Here is a 12,707-nt window from a genome sequence, read left to right on the forward strand (position 1 = left end):
ACTTGAATGCAAAAAGTTGTAATTCTGCTGTTGACTCTCTTCCTTTGTATTTTGCATATTACCCAGTTAGCCCCACCCTTGTTCATTGTAATTTCCTCTCACAGTTACCTGTAAACCGACATGATGTGTCCTACGAATGCCGGTATAAAAAAGTGTTAAATAAATAAATAAAAACAATTTCCAGATATCTGGGCAGCAATCTGCCAATGTGAAGATGGCATAGGAAATGTCCTTCTTCAGATTGCCGCAAACCCGCCGTGGTTGGCAAGGATATGGTCTGATTAAGGTGAAACTGGGAGACAACCTTCGGCAAGAAGGATGGAACCGTACGAAGATGGATAGCCTCGGGAGTGATCCGAAGAAAAGGATCTCGGCAGGACAGTGCTTGTAGTTCCGAAATGCGGCGTGCTGAACATACAGCCAGCAAGAACACCAACTTCAGAGTGAGAGAACGGAGAGACAGGCCCCGAAGGGGCCTGAAGGTTGATCCCACGAGGAAATCCAAAACTAAGTTGAGGTTCCACAAAGGCACTGGCCACTTCAGTGGCGGGCGAAGGTGCTTGACTCCTGTCAAGAAGCGAGACACGTCTGGGTGCGTGGCAATGGTCTTGCCATCCCTCCTGGGACCATAGCAAGACAGCGCAGCCACCTGAACCTTGATGGAGCTTAGGGAGAGACCCTTCTGAAGCCCATCCTGTAGGAAATCCAAAACAATCGGGATTGTGGTCGCATGTGGGTTAGCGCCGCACGCGTCGCACCAGGCTTCAAACACTCTCCAAATCCTGACGTAGGTGAGAGATGTGGAGAACTTGCGAGCCCGGAGGAGTGTATCTATCACGGGCTCCGAATAACCTCTTTTCTTCAGTCTAGCCTTCTCAATGGCCAGACCGTAAGCGAGAATTGAGCCGGATTCCCGTGAAGGATGGGACCTTGACGTAGCAGGTCCCTGAGTGGAGGCAGGGGAAGGGGCTCCCCTGCCAGTAGTCTTCTCATGTCCGCGTCTTGGCCAGTCTGGTGCCACTAGAAGAACTAGTCCCCGGTGTTTCCAAATCCTGTGGAGGAGGGTGCCCAGCAGGGGCCACGGGGGAAAGGCGTAGAGCAGGACCCCCTGTGGCCATGGCTGAACCAGGGCGTCGATCCCTTGAGAGGATGGATCTCGCTTGCGGCTGAAGTATCTTGGTACTTGCGCATTGGACCTGTCCGCTAGTAGGTCCATGTCCGGAATCCCCCAGTAGTCCACAATCATTTGGAAGGCTGTGGGGGACAGCCGCCATTCTCCCGGGTGTAGGCTCTCCCTGCTGAGGAAGTCTGCTGTGGTGTTGTCCTTTCCTGCAATGTGGACGGCGGAGATGTCTTGAAGATTCGCCTCCGCCCAAGCCATCAGCGGGGCTCTCTCGAGGGATACCTGTTGGCTTTTGGTTCCGCCCTGTCGGTTGATGTATGCCACCGTGGTGGCGTTGTCGGACATCAGTCTGACTGCTCTGTCCCGCAGTCTGTGAGCAAATTGCAGGCAGGCTAACCGAACTGCCCGTGCCTCTAGTCGGTTGATGTTCCATCCCGACTCTTCTCTGGTCCACCGCCCTTGTGCGGTGAGTTCTTCGCAGTGTGCTCCCCATCCGCTGAGGCTGGCATCTGTGGTGAGCAGAGTCCACGTGGGTGAGGACATCCTTGACCCCCTGCTCGTGTGGTTAGATTGAAACCACCACCGTAGCTGAGTCCGTACCCTGGCTGGTAGAGGGAGATGCCTGGAAAAATGCCGGAAGCGTGGGCTCCATCGAGAGAGCAGGGAGCGTTGTAGGGGTCTCATATGGGCCCTTGCCCAGGGTACCACCTCCAGGGTGGATGCCATGAGACCGAGAACTTGTAAATAATCCCCCGCTGTGGGCCGACTGGCTCCCATCAAGGACCGGAGATGCGTCTGAGTGCCGCTGCTACCACTACGACCACCTTGGTGAATGTCCGTGGTGACGTGGCCAACCAGAACGGCAGAGCTCGGAATTGGAAGTGGCGTCCCAGAACCTTGAAGCGTAGGTAGCGCTGATGATCCGGGTGGATCGGAATATGCAGGTAGGCCTCCGCCAAGTCTAAGGCCGTGAGGAATTCTCCAGGCTGTACCGCGGTCTTGACGGAGCGCAGGGTTTCCATGCGAAACCTCGGGACCTTTAGGTATCGATTGACCGACTTGAGGTCCAGTACAGGCCGAAAGGTGCCCCCTTTCTTGGGTACCATGAAATAAATGGAATAGTGTCCAGAATTCACTTCCCAGGCAGGTACTGGGATGATGGCTTTCAAAGACAGGAGCCTCGCCAGGGTAGCTTCCAATGCTGCCTTCTTGTGTATGAGACATGAAGATTCCACAAACTTGTCTGGAGGGAGATGATGAAAGTCCAGATAATACCCCTCTCTGATGATGGCGAGGACCCACTGGTCCGACGTAATCTCGACCCATCTGGGGTAGAAGAGGGTCAACCTGCCCCCTATGGCTCCATCCCCCAAATGAATCGGCGGATTCTCATTGGGAAGCGCGGCTAGGACCGGAACCCGGGCCTGCTCCCCTCTTGCGTCGCTTGGCCCGAAAGGACTGAGTCCGGGCCTGAGAACGAGGTGCTTGATAGCGACTTCTGTAAGGATTGAAGCGCTGGGAGCTTCGACCCCTAGAGGGCCTTGGAAAGGCATGCTGGTTCCTCCTAAACCGATCTTCCGGCAATCGAGGTACTGGAGAGGCGCCCCATGTGCTGGCCAGTTTGTCAAGGTCGCTGCCAAACAGGAAAGAGCCCTTAAAGGGCAATCTGGTGAGGCGTTTCTTCGAAGGAGCATCGGCTGACCAGTTCCGGATCCAGAGCTGCCTCCTGGCGGCTACGGAGGAGGAGATCCCTTTGGCTGTTGTCCGGACAAGGTCCGATGCCGCATCCGTGAGAAATGAGAGGGCCGACTCCATGTCTGCCGCCGGAGCGTTGTTCCTGACTTGTGACAAACAGGAACGCATCACCACTGTGCAGCAGGTCGCGATCCGCAAAGATAAAGCCACGACCTCAAAAGTCTGTTTCAGGATGGCGTCCAGTCGCCGGTCATGAGGCTCCCTAAGGGCCGCTCCCCCTTCCACTGGAATGGTAGTGCGCTTGACCACAGCGCTAATCAACGTGTCCACCTGAGGGCACGACAGCAACTGCTGGATAGCCGGTGCCAGGGGGTACATGCCCCTCATGGCCCAACCCCCTTTGAAGGAGGCCGCTGGTGCAGCCCACGCTAAATCTATCAGTTGCTGTGCCGCTTGCAAGAATGGAAAATGGCGGGTGGTAGGCTGAAGGCCCTCCAGCAGGGGGTTCTGAGCAGAAGGTACCGTAGTGCTAGGACCTGTAATATCCAACTCTGCCAGGCACTGAGACACCAGGTCGGAGAGATCCTCTTTAGGGAAGAACCGCCTCACGGTTCCATATGGCTCAATCCCTGAGGGAAGCTCCCCTTCGTCCGGGAGTTCGGACTCATCCGGTGAAAACTCCTGGTCAGACTGATCCGGACTAACTAGTGGCGGGAGGTCCCGCTCCCGATAAAGACGTGAGGGTCCAGGAACAGGATCCGCAGGAGCCGCAACCGCAGCAGCAACCGCAGCCGCCGTCATGGTCGCAGCCACAGCAGGAACAACAGGGCCTAGACGGGAAGCCGTTTGCATCTGTACAAAGGCATGAATTCCCTTGAAGAGATCCACCCAGAAAATTGAGGCAGACTCTAATCGCCGGGGTACAAGGTCCCCCGGGATTCCAGATTGATCGAAACTGCCCGTTAAATCCGGGGTAGCCCCTGGGGAACTGTCATGAAATCGTGGCTGAGACTGGTCCCGGCCCGAGGGTCCCACGGCCTCCTCACATTGGGCACAAAGGGAGTCTGGCTCTTCGCTGTGCGTGGTTCTAAGCTGGCATGCAGAGCAGAGGCCGAGGGCTTGAATGCCGGAGGCTGAAGGCGCCCCCACTGAAGACGCTGAGGCTTTCTGTTCCATTGAAGGCGCCCAATAATATGCCACAGTAATATACGCTTAAAATAACAAGTGCTGAAAAATATGCGGCAGCAATATACGCTTAAAATAACAAGCGCTGAACAATATGAGGCAGCAATATACGCTTAAGATAACAGGCGCTCAATAATATGCGGCAGCAATATACGCTTAAGAGAACAGGCGCTCAATAATAAGCGGCAGCAATATACGCTTAAGAGAACAGGCGCTCAATAATATGCGGCAGCAATATACGCTTGAGATAATAGGCGCTTAACATGCAGCAGCAATATACGCATAAACTAATCAGGCGCGTAATAATATGCGGCAGCAATATACGCTGAAGACAACAGGCGCTTAATAATATGCGGCAGCAGTATACGCTGAAGACAACAGGCGCTTAATTTATTTATTTATTTAAAAATATTTCTATACCGTCTTTTCAAACTAGTTTGATCAAGACGGTTTACAGGAATCAATTATATAGATCAAGTTAACCAAAAGATAATTTAAATAAAATAAAATAAAAATTAAAAATAAAAACAGCCACAGTTTAAAGAAAAACACAGAAAGAAAAAATACAATAAACCAACATAATCCCTACTCATAAAATAAATAAACTAATTTTTACAAAACAGATAAAGAGAGAAAGGAGATAAGTGAGCCTAAAACTTTAAACTTATGCAATCCAGGTTCCTAAGAAGTGTATAATCAAACAGTCAAAAACTGCAGAATACATGGCATAAAAAGATGAAATGTTCAATTTTCCAGATGACCATATGCAAGCTTAAATAAATAAGTTTTTACTGCCTTCTTAAATTCACTATGACTGGAGATTTGCCTTAAGGTGTTAGGAAGAGAATTCCACAACATCGGCCCCGCCACTGAAAAGGCCCTTTCCCTAGTCATATTAAGTCTTGCTAATCTGACAGTAGGGACATCAAGCAGATAATGCGACATTGATCTGAGATGTCTCATTGGTTTGTACAATCGTAAGGATGTGCAAAGCCATGTTGAGTCATGATCGTGAATTAATGAATGAATTATGGAGAGAACCTTACATTTTACTCGGAATTTAATCGGAAGCCAATGGAGCTTATACAGAATAGGGGAGATGTGATGTCTCAGAGGTAATCCTACTAAAAGACGGGCCGCTGAATTCTGTATTTGCTGCAATGGTTTGATCGCAGAATCTGGAAGACCCAAGAACAGACTGTTACAATAGTCTAAACCCAAGAACAAAAGGGACTGAAGCACAGTTTGAAAATCATTTTTGAAAAGTAAAGGTTTAAGTCTTTTTAAGGTATGCTTAATAATAATAATAAGCGGCAACAATATACGCTTAAGACAACAGGTGCTTAATAAAAAGCGGCAGCAATATACGCTCAATGTAATAGGCACTCAAGAAGATGCGGCCGCAATATGTTCAATGAAAAGCAATATGCGGTCAGCAATATGCGCTCAGTCAGAGACAGGCGCCTATCATGGGCGTACAATACCTGAAGAAGGCCAACAAAATGGCGCCCACCTCGGCATGTGCCGACAAGCCACGCTGCCGATCCTCTGTCCTTGGAGACCAAAACGTAAGAGATAATCGCCTTACCTGATCCTCGGCGCTTCCCGGCTGGAACCCGGGCGGTCTCCGGCTGCGGGGGGGAGAGGGCAAGTACCTTCACCGCCGCATTTAGAGGAAATGCATCCGCTGCCTCGTCCACGCCGGGACTGAGGCGCCTCGCCCGGGGGCTACGTCCCTGCCGCGATCCGGCCACCGGACCGAGGTCTTAAACCTCCGGGGGACCACGCAAATCACCCCGGGAAGCTCAATTGGGGGAGTGACCGATTGGTATCACCGCAGGAGCGCGGGGCTCGATGTTGCTGTAGAAATTTAGTTAAGAAGAAATAGAAAGTAGATTGGAAACACGCTCAGCAAGCGTGCAGGCTCTCCAAACTGCTTTGCAGACGGAAATTACTGAGTTGCTTCACTTCCTGTAGGGGTATATGTACCCGTGCTGACGTCAGATCAGTCTCCAACTGCTAGCACGAGCACACTATACCCATTTGTACTGAGTCCATCTGGCTACACGACAGGAAATTTCTCCATTTCCTAGCGTGTAGCAGATGGACTCAGGACCAATGGGATGTATAAAAGCTACTCCCGAACCGGGTGGGAGGCTGCCCGTGACCCACTCAGTACTGCCCTTGCAAATGCTGTATCCTCCTGAGCCTGAACGCCTAGACGGTAGCATCTGGCGAAGGTATGGATGGAGGACCATGTTGCCGCCCTGCAAATCTCGGCGGGTGACATCATTCTTGTTTCTGCCCAGGACGCTGCCTGGGCTCTGGTCAAATGGGCCTTGATCTGTAGAGGTGGAGGTTTCTCTGCTTCTACGTAGGCCGCTTTGATAACTTCCTTGATCCAGCGGGCTATGGTTGCCCGCAAGGCTGCTTCCCCTCGTCTTTTTCCGCTGTGAAGGATGAAAAGGTGGTCCGTTTTTCGTACGGGTTCCGACATTTCCAGGTATCTGGAAAGGATTCTGCCGATGTTGAGGTGGCGTAGACTACGGGCTTCTTCCGAATTCTTCAGGGCTTCCGCCGAAGGGAGCAAGATGGTCTGGTTCAGATGGAAGTGTGAGACCACTTTGGGAAGGAATGAAGGAACCGTGCATAGCTGAATGGATCCCGGGGTGAGCCTAAGGAACGGTTCACGGCAAGACAGTGCTTGCAGTTCAGAGATGCGCCGTGCTGAACAAACCACAAGTAAAAAGACAATCTTCAGGGTTAACTGGTGGAGTGACAGACCTCAGAGAGGACTGAAGGTGGTTCCAACCAGGAAGTCCAGAACGAGATTGAGATTCCACAGAGGTACCAGCCACTCGAATGTGTTTGACTCCTTTCAGGAAGAATGATACGTCTGGGTGAGAGGCTATGCTATTGCTCTTGGAGCTGAAGCATGACAGTGCAGCCACCTGTACTTTGATGGAGTTGAGGGACAGACCCTTCTGAAGTCCGCTCTGCAGGAATTCCAGGATCATGGGAACTCTAAGTGAGCGTGGATTGATGTCGTGATCTTTGCACCAGGCTTCAAATACTCTCCAGATCCTTATGTACATTAACAATATGGAGACCTTGTGCGCTCGGAGGGTGTAGATTACAGCCCTCGAGTATCCGCTCTTTTTCAGGCGAGCCCTCTCAATGGCCAGACCGTAAGAGCGAATTGAGCTGGGTCCTCGTGGAGGATCGGGCCTTGTTGTAGCAGATCCCGGTGTGGCGGTAGGGGGTTCCCTGCCAATAGTCTTCTCATGTCTGCGTACCATGGTCTTCTTGGCCAATCCGGAGCCACCAGAACTAGACCCCTGTGTAGCTGTATCTTGTGGATGATTGCGCCCAATAGAGGCCACGACGGGAAGGCGTATAGTAGGGTTCCCAGTGGCCAGGTCTGTACCAGGGCGACAATCCCTTGGGACTGCTGTTCCCGCCTGCGGCTGAAGTATCTGGGTACTTGGGCGTTGGATCTGTTGCCAGAAGGTCCATTTCCGGTGTTCCCCACCGGTTCACTATCATCTGGAAGGCTGCGGGCGACAGCCTCCATTCTCCTGGGTCTAGACTTTCTCTGCTGAGAAAGTCCGCCGTGATGTTGTCCTTCCCGGCGATGTGAATGGCGGAGATCTCCTGGAGATTTGCTTTCGCCCATGCCATCAGTGGGTTTATTTCCAGGGACACCTGTTGGCTTCTGGTTCCCCCCTGCCGGTTGATGTAGGCCACCGTTGTGGCATTGTCTGACATCACTCTGACCGCTTTGTCTTGAAGTCTGTGAGCGAACCGCAGGCAGGCAAGTCTGACTACCCGTGCTTCTAGGCGATTGATGTTCCATCCTGCCTCTTCTGTGTTCCACTGCCCTTGGGCGGTTAACTCCTCGCAGTGTGCTCCCCATCCCCGTAGACTGGCATCTGTGGTTCGCAGAGTCCAGGTTGAGGATGATAGCCTTGAGCCTCTGTTCATGTGGCTGGGCTGCAGCCACCACTGTAGTTGGGTCCGAACCCTGCCCGGGAGGGCTAGGTGTACGGCTTAGTTCTGTGACCGTGGGTTCCATCGGGACAGAAGCGAGTGTTGTAGAGGCCTGCCAAATAGGAGGGCTCCTTTGAAGGGCGTGTTTTGGAAGACGAGTCGGCCGACCAGCTTCGTAGCCAGAGTTGTCTCCTGGCCGCCACTGCCGATGATACTCCTCTGGCCGCTGTGCGCACTAGGTCTGAAGCCATGTCCGTCAGGAACGATACAGCTGGTTCCATGTCTTCTCCCGGGGTGTTGTTCCTGGCCTGGGATAAGTAGGCACGTCACCACGGTGCAGCAGGCCGCAATCTGAAGAGACATAGCGGCCACGTCAAATAACTGTTTAAGGATGGCTTCCAGATGCCGGTCATGCGCGTCCTTGAGTGCCGCTCCTCCCTCTACTGGAATGGTGGTGCGCTCGGAGACTACGCAGACCATGGCGTCCACTCTTGGGCATGTAAGCATATCTTTGGTTGCCGGATCCAGAGGGTACATGGCGGCCAAAGCTCGCCCCCCCTTTAAATGTGGACTCTGGAGCGTTCCATTCCAGGTCAATTAGCTGCTGTGCGGCTTGTAACAGGGGGAAATGACGGGAGGTCTGGTGCAGGCCTTCCAGTATGGGGTTCGTCTTAGGTTCCCCGGAGTCCCTGGGCCCGGGATAGCGAGCTCTGTCAGGCATTGGGAGACCAGGTCCGGGAGCTCGTCCTTTGCTAAGAAGTGTCCCATGGTTCGGTGGGGCTCTGTCCTCGGGGGGAGCTGCCCTTCTTCTAGGGGCTCGGCTTCCTCTTCTGAGATGTCTGTGTCCCCAAAGGTGGGGCTTCTTGGTGGTAAAAGCCTATGCCTAGGACTTGAGGGGCCTGGAGCATAAAGGTCCTTCTGCAGAGCATGTGGCTGGTCTGCCAGGGGATCCGTTTGCATCCGGACAAAGGCCTGAATCCCTTTGAAGAGTTCCACCCATGAGATAGACGACGGGTCCACCTTGAGTGGCGCTGGTTCCCTGGGGGTCCCTGACTGAGAAGGAGTCCCACTGGGATGGGTTAGCTCCGGGGTATCCCCTGAGGAGCTAGTACTCGGCCCTGGGCGGGACTGGCCCTGAAGTGGATCTCCCAGGGCCTCTGCCTCCTGGCTCTGGGCGGCCCTGATGTGGCCTGCTGGCCAGAGGCCTTGAGCTTTTACCTCCGTTTCTGGAGGTGCCATGGCTGCCTGCGCGTACATTTTATGCGCTCCGGTGTGCATGGTCACGCGCGTATTTGTGCGCTCAACCCGAGTTGTGCGTGCGGATAGCGGGGCGCGCGTATTCCATGCGCCCGGAGCTTGTGCGCGCCGCTTATGCACCCAAGGGCTCTGTGCGCACAATGTACACGCCCAAGTAATTTTATGCACACAGATAAACGTTATGCGCTCGGCCAGACGGCGAAGGACACGGCGAGGTTAAGGCCAAAATGGCGACAGCGACCACACGGGCAATATGGTGACTACCACGGAGGGTCTCCACGTGGGCAGACCCTTGGAAATGCTGGGGCCTGGCCCTGCTGGGGCGGATCAACCCGGTGGCGCTGGTCTCAGCCGATGACTTGCGCTCGTCCTCAATCCTCGGAGACCGGAACGGGTAAAGATTTCTACCTTACCTGGTCTTCGGCGCTTCGCGGCTGCGTTCCGGGTAGTCTCCGGCTGCGGGAGGAGAGGGTAAATACCTTCACCACCGCGTTTGAGGGAGCACCGGCTGCCTCTCAGCCGCGCCTGAGAATTCAGGGGCTAGGTCCTTGCCGTGACTCGGCCGCCGGACCGAGGGTCACCTCCGAGGGACCACGGAAATCACCTCGGGAATCTCAACTGGGGGAGGGACCCGAGGGTGTCACCGCAGGAGAGCGGGGCTCATCTTCAGTAAATTTTCTTCTATCAATTTTAGGTTTTCTCCTTGAATTTGGTTCTAACGCTCTGAGAGCGTGCAGATAGCTCCTAACTGCTATGGAGACGGAAATACTGAGGTTCTGCACTTCTGCAGGGGGTATATGTACTGGGGGCTGACGTCAGACTGAAATCTGATCCGTCTCCAATTGCTAACAGGAGTACACTATACCCATTGGTCCTGAGTCCATCTGCTACACGCTAGGAAATTATATATTTTATATTCCATGTCAACTGTTGAGGTTTATATCAAATAGAGTGACTCCCAGTACAGAAAGAATTGGCCCAGATGTACCTTCACCTCAGTAAACTGAGTAGTTCTTTATATGTAAGTTGTAAGTCCAACTACTAAATTCTTTGTTAGTAACAATGTTATAGTATGATTTCAAGCTCTCATGAGTACTGGATCTCTCTATTACTGAGGCCTGGATAATGCAGCCAATGCTTATGTTTGAATATGTATTTTGTTTCATTATAAATAATACTTGTGAAGGGCTGATATTTTTTCTTGCTCAGTCAAGATTATATTGATTGTTAAATGTAATAATGTCAATAAACAAAAAAAAAATTATAAAACAATAGCAAAGTAAAATTACAGGTTACAGAGAGCACAAAAGATAAATCTCAGGTTTCTGTGTGCAAGTAAAATAGTGAGCTTTGAGAAGAGTCTCTTGCAGGCTAACTCCCCTCTACTCTCTTTACGGGGTGGTGCTTAGCGCCCCCTTCCCCAATTCAAGCTTTGACCCCTAAATCCTAACATTTCAATGCTCAAGTTTCTGAAAGTCAAATTATTGTGAATCCTAAGGGCAACAATCAGAGCCGCTCATAAAAATGGCTGCAAACACAGATTGCGACTTAAAGACCTGGATTGCCACCTTGATTTCCTCTCCACGCTCCCAGTGCAGAGCCCCCCGCCTGGACCCCTTTACATTCAGTCCCGCTGCTTGAAGAAACCGTCACAGGGACACCAGAAAAAAACGGGTTGGAAAGACACCGCTTACCCTCCGGGGCTGAGCTTTATTGCAGTGGCTAAAGAATCATCACTCTGCGACAGCACCTGGAGCTCTGCTGCCGATGAGTCATCATTCTGCAACTGCTGGGGGAGCTGCTCAGGTTGCCAGGTTTTCATGAAAGAACAAGCACTTTTTTCCCAAAAAACCAAGCCCAAAACACGCGAGATTGAAAATTCAGTCTCCTCACGCTCATTCCCCCCTCCTCTCATTGCAGACAAGAGGCTGAACCCATGCTTTCAGTTCACCTTCCTCTTCCCACGCTGTGCAGTACCTTTTACCCTACTTAGCCCAGTTACTTACTTTAGCCATAGGAGATCAAAACCATTCAGTAGCGTAGCAGCCAATGACGGAAACAGCAGGTATGGACAGGCTTTCTTACAGAGGGGATCTTCTGCAGGGAGAAGAAATGAAAGAGAAAAAAAGGCAAAATTAGATGAAAGCAAAAAGTGATGTAGAACAAATAAAAAAAATAGCATTACAAGTTTCCATCACATTTTTACCTGTGGTCAGCAGGTATGGGCAAGCTTTCTTTTTGTCAAAATAAGGATTTCTTACAAAGGTGATCTGCTGCAGGGAAGAAATGAGAAAAAAATAGATCAAGTGGTGTAGAACCAATTAAAAAACACCATTCCCCTCTCCCCAGCCCCCTCTAAGCCCATCCCCGGCCCCCACACATTCATTCCCCCCTCCCAGCCCCCTCTAAGCCCATCCCCGGCCCCCACACATTCATTCCCCCCTCCAAGCCCATCCCTGGCCCCCACACACTCATTCCCCCCTCCCCAGCCCCCTCCAAGCCCATCCCTGGCTCCCACACACTCATTCCCCCCTCCCCAGCCCCCTCCAAGCCCATCCCTGGCTCCCACACACTCCCATCCCCCCTCCCCAGCCCCCTCCAAGCTCATCTTCTAGCCCCCAAACCCTCATTCCCCCTCCAAGCTCATCTCTGGCTCCTATAACACTCATTCCCCTCTCCCCAGCCCCCTCCAAGCTCATCTCTGGCTCCTATAACACTCATTCCCCTCTCCCAACATAGCCATTCCTCCCCTCCTGATACCTGGCTGTACCCAGCTGAGTGCTCCCTCCCTTCTGCATTCAGCTCTGCAGCTGCACAGGAGATTCCTCCTCTGTTACACTGCCCTGCTGAGTCTAACAACCTCTGACTCCTGTGAGGCTCTGCCCTTCTGATTGGCTTATTGCTACAATAATTTAGGGTGCGCCTGCTAAGACAGGGCCTCATCGGCGGGCAGCAGCAGCAGCCAATCACTTCAACCATCAGAGCACAAGTCCGGCCCTCCAAGCCCAAAAGAACGCGATTGGCAGGAAAAATGGGCCCAATTAAAAGCAACACCCGCGAATAAAAAAAAACCGCGAATGACTAGAACAAAAAGCCCAATTTCGTCGGGAAATAAGCGAGGTTGGCCACAACTGATGAGTCATCATTCTGCGACTGCTGGTGGAGCTCTGCTGCCGATGAGTCATCATTCTGCGACTGCTGGTGGAGCTCTGCTGCCGATGAGTCATCTCACTGCGACTGCTGGTGGAGCTGTTGCTGTCTCTGTGCGATCGTTCTGCGACCTGCACGTGGAGCTGCTGGAGGGATTGTGCAGCAAAGGAAGAAGCCGCAACAACATTCGGCTCGATCCAGTAAGGCCGCGGTAAAAACAGTGAGGTAGTGTCAGGCGCACCCTTCCTCCCCGCACGCACAGTTCTCTTCACTAACTCCCCGATACTCTCCTCTAATCGCATGCAAA

At 52.4% G+C, this 12,707-nt stretch overlaps 1 long non-coding RNA gene across 1 annotated transcript in view; it reads right to left on the reverse strand.

The window, feature by feature from the left end:
- Positions 1-12,129, reverse strand: part of LOC115083554 — a 100,410-nt gene extending 88,281 nt beyond the window's left edge. The window contains exons 1-3 of the long non-coding RNA XR_003854354.1: positions 12,011-12,129; positions 11,457-11,523; positions 11,257-11,347 (exon numbers count right to left, since the gene is read on the reverse strand). This is a non-coding gene — a long non-coding RNA (uncharacterized LOC115083554). The remainder of the gene's footprint in view (positions 1-11,256; positions 11,348-11,456; positions 11,524-12,010) is intronic.
- Between the last annotated feature and the right edge of the window lie 578 nt (positions 12,130-12,707).

Source organism: Rhinatrema bivittatum, chromosome 2, assembly GCF_901001135.1.
Source record: "Rhinatrema bivittatum chromosome 2, aRhiBiv1.1, whole genome shotgun sequence".
In the NCBI taxonomy this organism is placed as follows: Eukaryota; Metazoa; Chordata; class Amphibia; order Gymnophiona; family Rhinatrematidae; genus Rhinatrema; species Rhinatrema bivittatum.